This window comes from Triticum urartu, chromosome 5 (assembly GCF_003073215.2).
Source record: "Triticum urartu cultivar G1812 chromosome 5, Tu2.1, whole genome shotgun sequence".
Lineage (NCBI taxonomy): Eukaryota > Viridiplantae > Streptophyta > Magnoliopsida > Poales > Poaceae > Triticum > Triticum urartu.
Window position 1 is genome coordinate 71,872,271 of NC_053026.1, and position 17,035 is coordinate 71,889,305.

Sequence of the window (17,035 nt, forward strand, 5' to 3'; positions counted from 1 at the left end):
GGGCACACTCAGGTTCCAAGGAAGGATATGTGTACCTGAGCAAGCAGATTTCAGAAAGAAAATTTTGGCAGAAGCACACAAATCCTCATATTCAATACACCCAGGTGGCACTAAAATGTACGAAGACCTTTGACAGATATTTTGGTGGGATGGAATGAAAAGGGACATCGCATATTTTTTCGCTTGTTGTGACATCTACAACAAAGTAAAGGCGGAACACCAAAAACCCGTTGGACTTCTCCAGCCTCTACCCGTCTTGCAATGGAAATGGGACGATGTCTGCATGGACTTTATCACCGGTCTACCCAGGACTCACCGAGGCAATGATACTATATGGGTCATAGTGGACACGCTGACTAAAGTGGCTCACTTTATGACCATGCACACCACCTTTTGCACTGATCAACTTGCACAATTATATGTATCCCGGATTGGTAGTTTGCATGGAGTGCCAAAAACAATCACTTCGGACTGAGGTTCATTGTTTACATCCGCATTCTGGTCCCGACTCCATCAAGCTTTGGGGACCGCTCTCAAATATAGCACCGCCTACCATCCACAGACAGACGGTCAGACCGAGTGGGTAAATCAAATCCTTGAAGATATGCTTCGAGCATGTGCCTTAGCCCATGGACCCAAACCAGTCGTCTTTGCGGACCGGCGGCGTCTGGCGAACTTGGCAACACTCCCGAGGGTCCTCCTCCTCAATCCAGCACCACCGGCTCCGCCATTCCTCCCACCTCTCCTTCTGGGCGCCCTCTGGATACGTCCCCTTCTCCAGAGGCCTTGGGATCCAAGTGACACAGCCAGAGATGGCGCCTCCCTTCTGGATCCGAGAGTACAAGTAGTGGCGGAAGAGCTCCGTGCTAGGAAGAACTTCGGCGAAGCCCTCACAAAGATGGGCGAAAAGAGCCATGCACGCCACGACATTTGGAGTGAAATCCAAAAGGTGGAAGCTGTAGGTGTGCATGGTGTCGTTGAAGAAATTAGAGAAAGGGGGGCAGAGGCCACATGAAAAGTAGTCGACGAAGAATGGGTACTGATTCGGGGCGGCCTTGGCGCAATTGGCGGGGATGACACGCGTGGTCGGGTGCCTCGTCATCTCTCCCCCCGTCTTGCACCCCCATAGGGGCCTGAAGTTGTCCCGAAGGTGAACCGCGTCGACCGTTGAGGGGAAGTAGGCGAGCTGCGTCCGCCGCGCTGCCGATTCGCTCTCCGGCGGCTCCGACCCCCCGGCATCCTTGGCCACTCCTTTGCTCTTGCTGGTCTTGGGTGCCATGGCAGCTGCCAGAAGTGGAGGAGAAAGGGCAGCGAAAACGCAGCGGCGGCGGGCGAGAGCAGAGGCGTAAGGAGGAAGGAGGGCACGGCGGTTCCAAGATTGGAGAAGACACAGGGGGTAAATGAGCAGCTCGCCCGCTGTCGGTGTCAAAACCGGCGGATCTCGGGTAGGGGGTCCCGAACTGTGCGTCTAAGGCGGATGGTAATAGGAGGCAGGGAACACGATGTTTTACCCAGGTTTGGGCCCTCTTGATGGAGGTAAAACCCTACGTCATGCTTGATTAATATTGATGATATGGGTAGTACAAGAGTAGATCTACCACGAGATCAGAGAGGCCAAACCCTAGAAGTTAGCCTATGGTATGATTGTATGTTGTCCTACGGACTAAAACCCTCCGGTTTATATAGACACCGGAGGGGTTAGGGTTACACAAGGTCGGTTACAAAGGAGGAGATGTACATAGGGATTTTGTGAGGAAACAACTTATGGGAACAAGAATCAACTTGCATAGGAAGGTAAAACAAGCATAACTTCAAAATTTTAAGCACATAGAGAGGAAACTTGATATTATTGCAATTCCTACAAGCATATATTCCTCCCTCATAATAATTTTCAGTAGCATCATGAATGAATTCAACAATATAACCAGCACCTAAAGCATTCTTTTCATGATCTACAAGCATAGAATTTTAAGTACATATCCGTATTGCCTAGCTTGCCTTCCACGCCAAGTAGAGTCCCATCCGGACACGAGACGAAGTCTTCAATCTTGTATCTTCATAGTCTAACAGTCCGGCCAAAGGATATGGTCCGGCTGTCCGGAGACCCCCTAATCTAGGACTCCCTCAGTAGCCCCTGAACCAGGCTTCAATGATGACGAGTCCGGCGCGCAGTATTGTCTTCAGCATTGCAAGGCGGGTTCCTCCTCCGAATACACCACGGAAGAATTTGAATACAAGGATAGTGTCCGCCCCTGCAAAATAAGTTCCACATACCACCATCGAGAGAATAATATTTCCACAAATCCAATTTGCTGACTTGTTTTGGCAACACGACATTATGCCATGGCCCGGTGATTATTCGAACCGTTTCCTTTAACTGGCCCCGCACATAACGCGAGGCATTTTTTTGACATGTCTTGTCAAAGCAGAGATCGTGTCCCCCTTATTACGAGATTCTCATCAATACGGGCATGGGTAACCCAACCACGCCATCGATTACGGCGCTTGGGGGATAAGCGAGTTTTACCAGGCTAGTGGGGACGCATAGTTTCGTCCGCCCATATTGTCGTGGGTTTGTCACGGCAGATGTCCTCATGAAAGGACTTAGTCGTGGAGCCATCGCAATGGGTTAGCTTAAAGGGGTTAAACCGGACAAGGGGACATGGGAGTTTATACTAGTTCGGCCCCTTCGATGAAGGTAAGATCCTACGTCTAGTTGTGATTGGTATTGCTAGGGTTTCAAAGGACAGGGAGCGAATCCGCTTTGTCTGGCTCTCGAGTTGTTGTTGTCTCTCCCTAAACCGCGGCCAGGTTGTCCCTTTATACACATAGGTTGATGCCCGCTGGGCTACAGAGTCCCGAAGCCGGATCATAAACGTATCCGGTTCGGCCTCTCTCTCTCTCTATCTTACTATACAAGTTACATGACTATGCCAGTTTATATTTACAGGCTGTAACCCGCCTTTGGGCCCTCCATAAAGCGCCATCATCTTTACATCTTCATGGGCTTCTAATCTTCAAAGAGTCAACCCGGCTACATAAGGCCGGTTTACCTCCAGTAGTAATATCCCCAACACATATAAAGGGATAAGGATTCACCTTTTCATCCACGCCTTCTTCCTCCTTTGCTCATCCATTTTCGCGCACTCGAGCTCCAGCGCCCAAGTCCACACTTCCCACCTCAACCTTCTCCAACCATGTCTGGAGCAGGAGGCAGGTGGATGGTCTCCTCCGTCATGGAGGGACACATCAAGAAGCTGAGGAGAGCCGGATACCTGCCCGACGACATCGTGCACTGGCTCCCAGATGAGGGGCAGCTCATCCCCACCCCCAGGCCCCATGAGAGGGTAGTGTTTAAAATATAGGAAAAATATTACCGCATAGACAGTAGCCCCTGATGCTCTGTTCGGTGTTCACAAAGAAAAGCTGAATAGAGGATCAAACAATATCGCAGGAGTCTAATATAAGTATGTCAATATGCGTATGCAGGCTTCGCTACTGGCATCTGCCGCACTGACTGCGGAGGTCGCCGCACTGAAGCAGGACCTTAAAGGGTCCAAGGACGAGCTTGGCCTTGCCAAGAGGCAGCTCGAGGAGAACAAAGGTACGTAGTACCTAGTCTATGGATATGTATAAAAAGAATGCGATTGCAAAATGACAGGATCATCATGAATTTGCCAGGGGCCGCGACCGAAGTGGCGACCCTAAAGCAAGCGCTGTCCGAGGCTGAAGTTAAAGCGGCCAAGGAGCGCACCGAGCGAGAAAGGCAAGAGGCTCGGGTGGGCGAGGTGCAGCAAGAGCTCCAGGCTCTCGTGACGAAGCATGAGGCGTTGGAGCTTGACTCGAAGACGCGAGAGTCTGAGCTTGCCGCGGCCCTCAAGAGCGCAAAGAGTGCCAAGGCCGAAGCCCAAAAGGCCCTCCAGGAGATTGACGCGATGAAGAAAATAGCGGCGGGTAAGGCATTCTATATGCAAAGCAAGCATGTGAAAGTAAATTACCTATTACTTACCCGAATCTGGAGCTCTGCAGGAGCATTCCCAGATTTGCCCCGCAGCGTGTCGGATGCCGCACAGTTTTACCAGGCCGAGGAGGGAAGCTCAATGGAGAAGCTGTTCTGGTCTCAGTATACTGGGACCGAACACCCGGTGCCTATGAGCGACCAGCTGAAGCAGTTGGTCGAGCTACACAAGGCGGCCGAACAGGCCATGAAGGGCTTTATAGTCCGGCTGTGGCCTGGCGACGCCCTTCCGAACAGCTACTTCGGCCTGGTGAGGCGGCTTGTGGATGCCTGCCCACGGCTGGAAGTTGTTAAGCGGTCCGTCTGCATCGAAGGTGCACGCCGGGCTTTCGCCTGTGTGAAGGTGCAATGGGCCAAGCTAGACGCCGTGAAGCTGATCAAGGAAGGCCCGCCGCAGGGCAAGGAGCATCGCACCCCCGAAATTTATTATGAGGGTGTCCTGAAGGGTGCCCATCTTGTAGCGGACGAATGTCCAAAGGATGTAATATTTGAGTAAACTTGCTCGTGTGATCCTGTATGATGAAAACTTGTTTCATATGCGCTATGCAACGCTTGTTTGAATTTAAAATATTACCTTCTGTTTGGCTGTTTATCCAATCTGAGAGATGGCTAGTACTCGGCTTCTGCCCCCATGCCACGAGTGCTGGGGTGTTCGGGATAAACCTGAGCACTCTTGTTCCCATTTTTGGGTCCTTCGAGGGAGGTGCTCAGCACGGCGAACAAGGCAACCGGACTAATAATGCTTTATCACTCTCACTTAGCCATAGAATTCTATAATTTTAAATTTCGGCGAAGCCCCTGGTATTCGGAGGGCCGAATTCGAGGCGCGATACACTCCTTTAAGCCGGACAGGACCGGCTCCTTGCTCTAAGCGGCATAAGTCTTTAGGGACTCGAAACCTCGCCAAACAGCGACCAGTCTCTCGCCTTATCATGACAGTCAGTTTTAGCTTTCTCTACTGAGGTGCTTAGCCCAGCAGAACCGGGGCACAATCGCAGTAGTTCTCGTAGTGCTACCTTAGCCGATAGAGCGGAACGTAAGGTACCAAAACATAGGAGCCGGGTAAACCCAACATTTGACCAAAGACATGATTCGGAGCTGATGCATATAATGCTATAAGTTCAGGGTGCCGCACTTGTGAAAGTGTTCGGACTTCTCACACCATAATGTGGGGTACTTAAGCCCCTGATGTATTGGCCATACCAAAGTGTACGGTTGCAAGGTGTCATTAATGAACACACATATATAAAACAAGAATGCAAGAATAGTCGTAATGTTATGCATTGTTTATTCAAAAAGGTGCGTTAAAGCAGAATGATACAGATAGTGCGATAAGCAAAAGGTAGGACTATGTCCCTTCCAAGGGCAAGCTGAGGAATAGTATTAAAGCAAATATTTCACTCGTTATCGTAATCCACCTGGGAGTTCCGTGGTGTGACGCAGCTTTCTGCCTCCTTGGTTGCTGCATCATGTGTTCGGCAATTATGCTGCCAGACAGGGTTTCCAGAGATTAAAGTCCTGAAAGAGAAAAATAACAAAGCGGGAAGCCCCTAGTGCGGTTTAAGCCGCGTATTGGGGCATGCCGTCGTTGTGCCCCCCTCCCCGCCTGTGCCCATGGTATTTTTAATGCGTAATTATGTACGCATGGCACGAATTTCGCCGTTTGGCTTGGGCCGGGGTGGGGGCCGCATTGCTACACGAGCTCAGATCGTGCCGGGCGGTCTAGTTGCCGATTACTCCGAGCGCGCTTGAAGGTGTCCGAGTCTTGAAACACCGAACTGGTAGATTGCCTTGAGTGGCTGCTTTGCGCTTCTGCTGCGAGGGCCGCAGTGTGCTCCTCCGTGCGGAGAGAGCGCTCTGTGTTTCCATTAACTGTGATGACCCCCCGAGGTCCTGGCATCTTGAGCTTGAGGTATGCATAATGCGGTACCGCATTGAATCTTGCAAATGCGGTTCGCCCGAGCAGTGCATGATAGCCACTGCGGAACGGGACTATATCGAAGATTAATTCTTCGCTTCGGAAGTTATCCGGGGATCCGAAGACCACTTCTAGTGTAACTGAGCCTTTGCAATGGGCCTCTACACATGGAATGATGCCTTTAAAGGTCGTTTTTGTGGGTTTGATCCCTGAGGGGTCTATACCCATTTTGCGCACTGTGTCCTGGTAAAGCAGGTTCAGGCTGCTGCCGCCATCCATAAGGACTCGAGTGAGGTGAAATCCGTCAATGATTGGGTCTAGGACCAGTGCGGCGAATTCGCCATGACAGATACTAGTGGGGTGGTCCCTGTGATCGAAGGTGATCGGACAGGAGGACCATGGGTTGAACTTTGGGGCAACTGGCTCCAACGCATATACGTCCCTGCGCGCGCTCCCTCTTGGGGATGTGGGTTGCATATATCATGTTCACCGTCCGCACTTGGCGGGGGAACCTCTTCTATCCTCCGGTGTTCGGCTACCGGGGCTCTTCCTCGTCATCGCTATGTGGCCCCTTATCTTTGTTTTCGGCAATTAACTTGCCGGCCTGCTTGAATACCCAACAATCCCTGTTGGTGTGGTTGGCTGGCTTGTCGGGGGTGTCGTGTATTTGACACGAGCGATCGAGTATGCGGTCCAAACCCGACGGGCCCAGAGTGCTTCTTTTAAATGGCTTTTTCCGCTGACCGGGTTTAGAGCCTTTGAAACCGGCAGTGACTGCCGTATCCTCGGTATTATCGCTGTTAATGCAGCGCTTATGTTTATTTCGACGTGACCTACCATTGCCGTCCTTGGTATTCGAAGTACCATGGTTCTTTGATATGTTATTACTGCGAGCCAGCCAGCTGTCTTCTCCCGCACAAAAGCGGGTCATGAGTGTCGTGAGGGCTGCCATAGATTTCGGCTTTTCCTGACCAAGGTGCCGGGCTAGCCACTCGTCGCGGATGTTGTGATTGAAAGCTGCTAGGGCCTCTGCATCCGGACAGTCGATGATTTGATTTTTCTTTGTTAGGAACCGAGTCCAGAATTGCCTGGCCGATTCTTCTGGCTGCTGAATTATGTGGCTCAAGTCATCGGCATCTGGTGGTCGCACATAAGTGCCCTAAAAGTTGTCGAGGAATGCGGCCTCCAGATCTTCCCAACAGCTAATGGACTCTGCCGGCAAGCTGTTAATCCAATACCGCGCTGGTCCTTTGAGCTTTAGTGGGAGGTATTTGATGGCGTGTAAGTCATCACCACGGGCCATGTGGATGTGGAGGAGGAAATCCTCGATCCATACCGCATGATCTGTTGTGCCGTCGTATGATGCAATATTTATGGGTTTGAAACCCTCTGGGATTTGATGATCCATTACTTTGTCTGTGAAGCATAGGGGGTGTGCGGCGCCTCTGTACTGGGCTATGTCACGATGCAGCTCGAATGAGTCGTGTACGCTGTGGTCGGCCCGGCCGGACTTACTTTTACTGTATCCGGCGCGACATTTATCGTCTTGCACAGTGGCGCGCCCTCGTGATCCATAGATCGATCTTGCATGTTTTGCTTTGTCCTCCAATACGTCTCACAAGTCTGGCGTATTTCCCCATGCCTTTTTATCTGAATGGCGTCAGGGTGCAGGCTGAGTTTTTGGCTGGAATGCCTCTCTATCGCGGCCACGAGGTGGCCGATCAGCCGCGTCATACGCTTCTTCCTCCAGTCGAGGTAGCAACCTGCATTTTGGGTAACTCTTGGAGGGGCGTTTGAGTTTATATTCCTCGGCCGCGAGGACTTCAGTCCATCTGTCAGCTAGCAGATCTTGATCAGCTTGAAGCTGCTGCTGCTTTTTCTTAAGGCTATTTGCCGTGGCTATAAGCCAGCGCTTGAAGCGCTCTTGTTCGACGGGATCCTTTGGCATGACGAATTCGGCATCGTCGAGGCTTGCCTCGTCTTCGGAGGGGGGCATGTAATTATCATCCTCCGCCTCTCCATCTGCCGCTCTCTCTGGAGGGCTGGCCTTTCCATCCTCCTGTCCTAGATCGTGTTGGAGGGGATTGTTGCCATCTTCGGCACTATCCGGAGTGTTATTATCTCCTGTGCCGGTATCACCACTTTTGCTTTGGCGGGACTTAGAGCGGCGCCGCTGATGTCGGCGCTTGGGTTGCTTCTTGGAGGGGTCATCCTCCGCTATCTCGTCGCCATTGCCTTCTTTGGGTGTGTCCACCATGTATATATCGTATGATGAGGTGGCTGTCCAGTGCCCTGTGGGCAGTGGCTCCTCTTCGTCTCCTGCATCGTCGTCCATACTGTCGATGTCTTCGGAGTCGAAGTCGAGCATGTCGGTTAAGTCGTTGACAGTGGCTACTAAGTGGGTGGTGGGTGGGCCGCGGATTTCTTCGTCATCCGCATCCCAATCCTGCCGGACATAGTTCGGCCAGCATCCTCCTGACAAGGAGAGAGACCTTAATGAGTTCAGTATGTCGCCAAAGGGCGAGTGCTGAAAAATATCCGCGGAGGTAAACTCCATGATCGGCGCCCAATCGGATTCGCTAGGAACGGGCGCAGGAGGTTCGGAGTCCGTGGCCGGAGAAGGATCCGGCAGTTTGACAACATGGCTCTCGTGCAGGGTAAGGTCGATGTTCGGCTCGATCGCCGATGAGGATAAGGCTTCCGTGATGGGGTCCATCCACCCGTCCATGGACGGTGCAACCGGCTCCGAATTGAGGGTCGGAGCAGCCGCCGGTGCGATCTCCTGAACACTGTCTGATGGTAGAGCTAAATCGTACTCATCATGACCGCGTGACGCACAAGGAAGATGCTCGAATCCATCGAAGATCAAGTCTCCGCGGATATCGGCCGTGTAGTTTAAGCTTCCAAACCTGACCTGGTGGCCAGGGGCGTAACTTTCGATCTGCTCCAGATGGCCAAGCGAGTTGGCCCGCAGTGTGAAGCCGCCGACCACAAAGATCTGTCCGGGGAGAAAAGTCTCACCCTGGACTGCATCGCTATCGATGATAGAAGAAGCCATCAAGCCTAACGGCGACGACACAAAGGAACGCTCAATGAAAGCACCAATGTCGGTGTCAAAACCGGCGGATCTCGGGTAGGGGGTCCCGAACTGTGCGTCTAATGCGGACGGTAACAGGAGGCAGGGAACACGATGTTTTACCCAGGTTCGGGCCCTCTTGATGGAGGTAATGCCCTACGTCCTGCTTGATTAATATTGATGATATGGGTAGTACAAGAGTAGATCTACCACGAGATTAGAGAGGCTAAACCCTAGAAGCTAGCCTATGGTATGATTGTATGTTGTCCTACGGACTAAAACCCTCCGGTTTATATAGACACCAGAGGGGGCTAGGGTTACACAAGGTCGGTTACAAAGGAGGAGATGTACATATCCGTATTGCCTAGCTTGCCTTCCACGCCAAGTAGAGTCCCATCCGGACACGAGACGAAGTCTTCAATCTTGTATCTTCATAGTCTAACAGTCCGGCCAAAGGATATAGTCCGGCTGTCTGGAGACCCCCTAATCCAGGACTCCCTCACCCGCGGTTGTTCCTTTTTACGGGGAAGGCGCGGGCCGCCTCTTTACCATGATGTGTCGCATGCGTGCGGAAACCACCCCATGCACAACCCCCACGTCACGCATGACCCTCCACGTCGCGCATTCAACGCGGGTTGTGGGGAAGCGCAGCGGATGGGAAATTACTGCAGTAAAAATCCACCCACCTACCGCGCACTATTCTGGGCCTGGCCCAACAACGCGTCGCGCTTATGTGTGGTCCAGGCCCGGGGGCTCCTGTCGGTGAACAAAACTAGGGGCTCTCCTTTTGCACCCCTTAACTTTTGCATGGGCAGTCAGAGCCGCGCCAACGGCAACACTAAGCAGGACATGGGAGGGACGCCGGAGCAACGCCAAGACCAGAGACGCAAAGAGAGCAAGAGGGCGAGGTGGACTCCCCTGGCAAGACTCTTGCCGGGGTGGCTTCCAGAGCCTCGGCAGGATCCTTGCCAGGGCAACTTACCCGACGCCAACAGAGCGTACCACCCTAGAGCCCAAGGGGTCCCCACGCCGTATTGGAACCAAGGCTCGGGAGGCACCTCCGTGGTGGCATGCAAATCTTTGTAGAGATCATAGACACACAAGATCAAACGGAAACCAGAAGACGACGACCCTTGGCGAGATCCTTGCCGAGGAGGTCCACAAGACCCCCGGCAAGACCCTTGCCGGGGACGACCGCGGTGTCGCGGTGAGACCCTTGTCGGGCCCTTGGCAAGACCCTTGTCGAGGACGCCCGTGGGGCCGCAACCATGCCCGCGTCCGCCAAGACTCCACCACTGCTCCCATACAGCTGCCAGATCGACCAGCTGAGCAGGCATCTGCGTGGTAGCACGCGGCCTCTACACCAGCTCAGCAAGCACCTATGTGGTGGCATGAAGATCTTCGTGAAGGCTCCACCATCGCGCCAGCCCAGCAGCCAGCCAACATGGCGTTGCAATGCGTCGTCAGCTTGGACGCACGTCGGAGCCAGGCGAGGCGACGATAGCTGGGACGAGCTTCTTTGCCGTCCCCAATAAAGCGAGGGGCATGTCGGTAGCACATTAAATGTGTTTGTCCGACAATGCCAGGGGATAGACTCAGCCCCTGTACACCTTTCCACCTCCTGTGTGCCACTGTGGCAACCCCTTTTCGTCTATAAAAGGAGGACCGAGGCATACTGGAGGGGGATGTCGGATCTTTTGGACTAGAAAGCCATGATAGCTACTTCAAGAACACAAGAACACCTCAATACAGATACAAGCATGACTAGGGTTTTATGCATCTCTGCGGCTCGAACTTGGGTAAACGATTTGTGTGCTGACCGCCAGACCCGCTCTTCGCACAACACCGCGCCTCCCAACCGTAGAAGGGATCCCAGTGACCCCATAGGTGTCATTTTCCACCGACAACTGGGCCTTGGGTTAGTAGGTTAGTCCCAAAAATAATATAAAAGTGTATAAATAAGCCCATTAACATCCAAAATAGATAATATAATAGCATGGAACAATCAAAAATTATAGATACATTGCAGACGTATCAAGCATCCCCAAGCTTAGTTCCTGCTCATCCTCGAGTAGGTAAATGATAAAAACAGAATTTTTGATGTGGAATGCTACCTAGCATATTTCTCAATGTAATTTTCTTTATTGTGGCATGAATGTTCAGATTCGAAAGATTCAAGACAAAAGTTTAATATTCTTGATAACCCACAAGTATAGGGGATCGCAATAGTTTTCGATAAGTAAGAGTGTCGAACCCAACGAGGAGCTAAAGGCAGAACAAATATTCCCTCAAGTTCTATCGACCACCGATACAAGTCTACGCACGCTTGACATTCGCTTTACCTAGAACAAGTATGAAACTAGAAGTACTTTCTAGGTGTTGTTGGGTAGGTTTGCAAGATAATAAAGATTACGTAAATAAAAAGTAGGGGCTATTTAGATAAAGACACAACTAAGTTAATTTTAGTAAATAGCTTTTTGTTACGAGAAATTTATTTGTCCCTAGGCAATCGATAACTAGACCGGTAATCATTATTGCAATTTTATTTGAGGGAGAGGCATAAGCTAACATACTTTCTCTACTTGGATCATATGCACTTATGATTGGAACTCTAGCAAGCATCCGCAACTACTAAAGATCATTAAGGTAAAACCCAACCATAGCATTAAAGCATCAAGTCCTCTTTATCCCATACGCAACAACCCCCTTACTCGGGTTTGTGTTTCAGTCACTCACGCAACCCACTATAAGAGAATCATGAACGTATTGCAACACCCTACAGCGGGGATCCCTCATGCTTGCGCGACACGGATAGCACCATAGGACAGCACCCATAATAAAACATGCAACTCAAACCAATCTTGATCATCAAATAGCCCATAGGACAAAACAGATCTACTCAAACATCATAAGATAGCCATACATCATTGGGAAACAATATATAGCGTTGAGCACCATGTTTAAGTAGAGATTACAGCGGGTAAGAGAGATGTTACACTGCTGCATAGAGGGGGGAAGAGTTGGTGATGATGGCGGTGAAGTTGTTGGTGAAGATTGCGGTGATGATGATGGCCCCCGGTGGCACTCCGGTGCCACCGGAAGCGAGGGGGAGAGAGACCCCCTCCTCCTCCTTCTTCTTCTTCTTCCTTGACCTTCTCCCTAGATGGGAGAAGGGTTTCCCCTCTGGTCCTTGGCCTCCATGGCATGGGAGGGGCAAGAGACCCTCCGAGTTTGGATCTGTCTCTCTGTCTCTTTCTGTTTCTGCGTTCTCAGACTCTACTCCTTCACCGTTTCTTATATTCCTGGAGATCCGCAACTCTGATTGGGATGAAATTTTAACACGGTCTCTATCCGGATATTAGTTTTCTTGCGGCGAAAGAAGGGCATCAACCGCCTCACGGGGTGGCCACGAGGGTCAGGGGCGCGCCCCTGCCTCGTGGCCCTCTCGGGCATCGTCTCGCGTGGATTTTTCTTCCCAATAATCATATATATTTTAAAAAAATCTCTGTCAATTTTTATCCCGTTTGGACTCCGTTTGATATGGATATTCTGCGAAACAAAAAACATGCAACAAACAGGAACTGGCACTAGGCACTAGATCAATATGTTAGTCCCAAAAATAGTATAAAAAGTTGCCAAAAGTATATGGAAGTTGTAGAATATTGGCATGGAACAATAAACAAATTATAGATACGACGGAGACGCATCAAATATTGACATAAAAATAGTAATACTTCAAGCATACTAACAAAGCAATTATGCCTTCTCAAAATAACATGGCCAAAGAAAGTTATCCCTACAAAATCATATAGTCTGGCTATGCTCTATCTTCATCACAAAAAGTATTTAATCATGCACAACCCCGATGACAAGCCAAGCAATTGTTTCATAGTTTTGGCGTTCTCAAACTTTTTCAATCTTCACGCAATACATGAGCGTGAGCCATGGACATAGCACTATAGGTGGAATAGAATGGTGGTTGTGGAGAAGACAAAAAGGAGAAGATAGTCTCACATCAACTAGACGTATCCATGGGCTATGGAGATGCCCATCAATAGATATCAATGTGAGTGAGTAGGGATTGCCATGCAATGGATGCACTAGAGCTATAAGTGTATGAAAGCTCAACAAAAGAAACTAAGTGGGTGTGCATCCAACTCGCTTGCTCACGAAGACCTAGGGCATTTTGAGGAAGCCCATCATTGGAATATACAAGCCAAGGTCTATAATGTAAAATTCCCACTAGTATATGAAGGTGACAACATAGGAGACTCTCTATCATGAATATCATGGTGCTACTTTGAAGCACAAGTGTGGAAAAAGGATAGTAACATTGTCCCTTCTCTCTTTTCTCTCTCATTTTTTAGTTGGGCCTTTTTTATGGCCTCTTTTCTTTCTCTTTTTTTCTTTTCTTCCGGAGTCTCATCCCGACTTGTGGGGGAATCATAGTCTCCATCATCCTTTCCTCACTTGGGACAATGCTCTAATAATGATGATCATCACACTTTTATTTACTTACAACTCAAAGATTACAACTCAATACTTAGAACAAAATATGACTCTATGTGAATGCCTCCAGCAGTGTACCGGGATATGCAATGAATCAAGAGTGACATGTATGAATGAATTATGAATGGTGGCTTTGCCACAAATACGATGTCAACTACATGACCATGCAAAGAAATATGACAATGATGAAGCGTGTCATAATAACGGAACGGTGGAAAGTTGCATGGCAATATATCTCGGAATGGCTTTGGAAATGCCATAATATTAGGTATGGTGGCTCTTTTGAGGAAGGTATATGGTGGGTTTAAGGTGCCGGCGAAAGTTGCGCGGTACTAGAGAGGCTAGCAATGGTGGAAGGGTGAGAGTGCATATAATCCATGGACTCAACATTAGTCATAAAGAACTCACATAATTATTGCAAAAAATTATTGGTTATCGAAACAAAGTACTACGCGCATGCTCCTAGGGGGATAGGTTGGTAGGAAAAGACCATCGCTCGTCCCCGACCGCCACTCATAAGGAAGACAATGAATAAATAAATCATGCTCCGACTTCATCACATAACGGTTCACCACACGTGCATGCTACGGGAATCACAAACTTTAGAACAAGTATTTCTCAAATTCACAACTAATCAACTAGCATTACTCTAATATCACCATCTTCATATCTCAAAACAATCATCAAGTATCAAACTTCTCATAGTATTCAATGCACTTTTATGATAGTTTTTATTATACCCATCTTGGATGCCTATCATATTAGGACTAATTCTTAACCAAAGCAAATTACCATGCTGTTATAAAGGACTCTCAAAATAATATAAGTGAAGCATGAGAGATCAATAATTTTTATAAAATAAAACCACCACCATGCTCTAAAAGATATAAGTGAAGCACTAGAGGAAAATTATCTAGCTCAAAAGATATAAGTGAAGCACATAGAGTATTCTAATAAATTCCAATTCATGCGTGTCTCTCCCAAATGGTGTGTACAAAAAGGATGATTGTGGTAAAATAAAAAGCAAAGACTCAAATCATACAAGACGCTCCAAGCAAAACACATATCATGTGGTGAATAAAAATATAGCCTCAAGTAAAGTTACCGATAGAAGAAGACGAAAGAGGGGATGCCTTCCGGGGCATCCCCAAGATTAGGCTTTTGGTTGTCCTTTAATTTTACCTTGGGGTGCCTTGGGCATCCCCAATCTTAGGCTCTTGCCACTCCTTATTCCATAATCCATCAAATCTTTATCCAAAACTTGAAAACTTCACAACACAAAACTTAAATAGAAAATCTCACGAGCTCCGTTAGTATAAGAAAACAAACCACCACTTAAGGTACTGTAGTGAACTCATTATTTATTTATTTTGGTGTTAAACCTACTGTATTGCAACTTCTCTATGGTTCATAACCTCCGATACTAGCCATAGATTCATCAAAATAAGCAAACAACACGCGAAAAATAGAATCTGTTAAAAACAGAACAGTCTGTAGTAATCTGTAGGTTTGGAATACTTCTGTAACCCCAAAAATTCTAAAATAAATTTCTGGACGTGAGGTTTTTTTATATTAATCACCTTCAAAAAGAATCATTCTAGTCGCACTCTCCAGTAAAAAAATGGCAGCAAATCTTGTGAGTGCTAAAGTTTCTGTTTTTTACAGCAAGATCGCAAAGACTTCCCCCAAGTCTTCCCAAAGGTTCTACTTGGCACAAACACTAATTAAAAGTATAAAACCACATGTAAACAGAGGCTATATGAATTATTTACTACTAAACATAACCAAAAAGCAACAAACAAAAATAAAATTGGGTTGCCTCCCAACAAGCGCTATCGTTTAACGCCCCTAGCTAGGCATTGATAATTTCAATGATGCTCACATGAAAGATAAGAATAGAAGCACAAAGAGAGCATCATGAAACACGTGACAATCACATCTAAGTCTAACATACTTCCTATGCATAGGCATCTTATAGGCAAACAAATTATCATAGCAAGCAAAAACTAGCATATGCAAGGAAGCGAAAGAAACAATAGGAATCTCAACATAATGAGAGGTAATTTAGTAACATGAAAATTTCTACAATCATATTTTCCTCTCTCATAATAATTACATGTGGGATCATAAGAAAATTCAACAAAATAGCTATCACAAAAAAATATTTTCAACATGATCCACATGCATGCAAAGTTGACACTCTTCCAAAATAGTGGGATTAATATTAACTAAAGTCATGACCTCTCCAAACCCACTTTTATAAAAAAAATCATAAGATTGAACATTATCCAAATATGTGAGATCTAAAGTTGACACTCTTCTAAACACACCTTCAGTATTATGTCAAACATTATTACCAATCTCAGATTCATCATGGGGCTTAAATAAATTTTCAAGATTGTAAGAAGAATCACCCCAATCATGATCATTGCAACAAGTAGTGGACATAGTAAAACTAGCATCCCCAAGCTTAGGGTTAACACAATTGACATTAATAGAATTTATAATAATATCATTGCAATCATGCTTTTCATTCAAGGAGCTATCGTGAATCACTTCATAAGTTTCTTTTTTAGATTCCCGAATTTCAAGCAAAACCTCATAAAGATAATCTAGTGCACAAAAATCACTACAATTGGTTCATCATAATTGGATCTTTTAGAAACATTAGCAAGAGGATGAGGATCCATAACAATAGATTTTTAGCAAGCGAAGATGCAAGAAAATAGAAGGCACATGGTAACACGAGCAAACAAAAGATCGAACAGAAGAGAGGCGAATAAAAGGATAAAGTTGAAGTGGGGGAGATGAAAACGAGAGGAAAATAGCAAATAATGTAATGCGAGGGATACAAGTTTATGATGGGTACTTGGTATATCTTGACTTGATGTAGATCTCCCCGGCAACGGCGTCAGAAATCCTTCTTGCTACCTCTTGAGCACCGCGTTGGTTTTCCCTTGAAGAGGAAAGGGTGTGCAGCAAAGTAGCATAAGTATTTCCCTCAGTTTTTGAGAACCAAGGTATCAATCCAGTAGGAGACTACACGCAAGTCCCTCGTACCTACACAAACAAATAAGAACCTCGCAACCAACGTGGTAAAGGGGTTGTCAATCCCTTCACGGCCACTTACGAGAGTGAGATTGATAGAGATAATAATAATAAGATAAATATTTTTGGTATTTTTTATGACATATATTGAAATAAAGATTGAAAAATAAATGGCGATAGAAATAGCTTGTTGAGGGAGAATAATATAATGAAAGATAGACCCGGGGGCCATAGGTTTCACTAGTGGCTTCTCTCAAGATAGCATAAGTATTACAGTGGGTGAACAAATTACTGTCGAGCAGTTGATAGAAAAGTGAATAATTATGAGAATATCTAGGCATGATCATGTATATAGGCATCACATTCGTGACAAGTAGACCGAAACGATTCTGCATCTACTACTATTACTCCACACATCGACCGCTATCCAGCATGCATCTAGAGTATTAAGTTCATAAGAACAGAG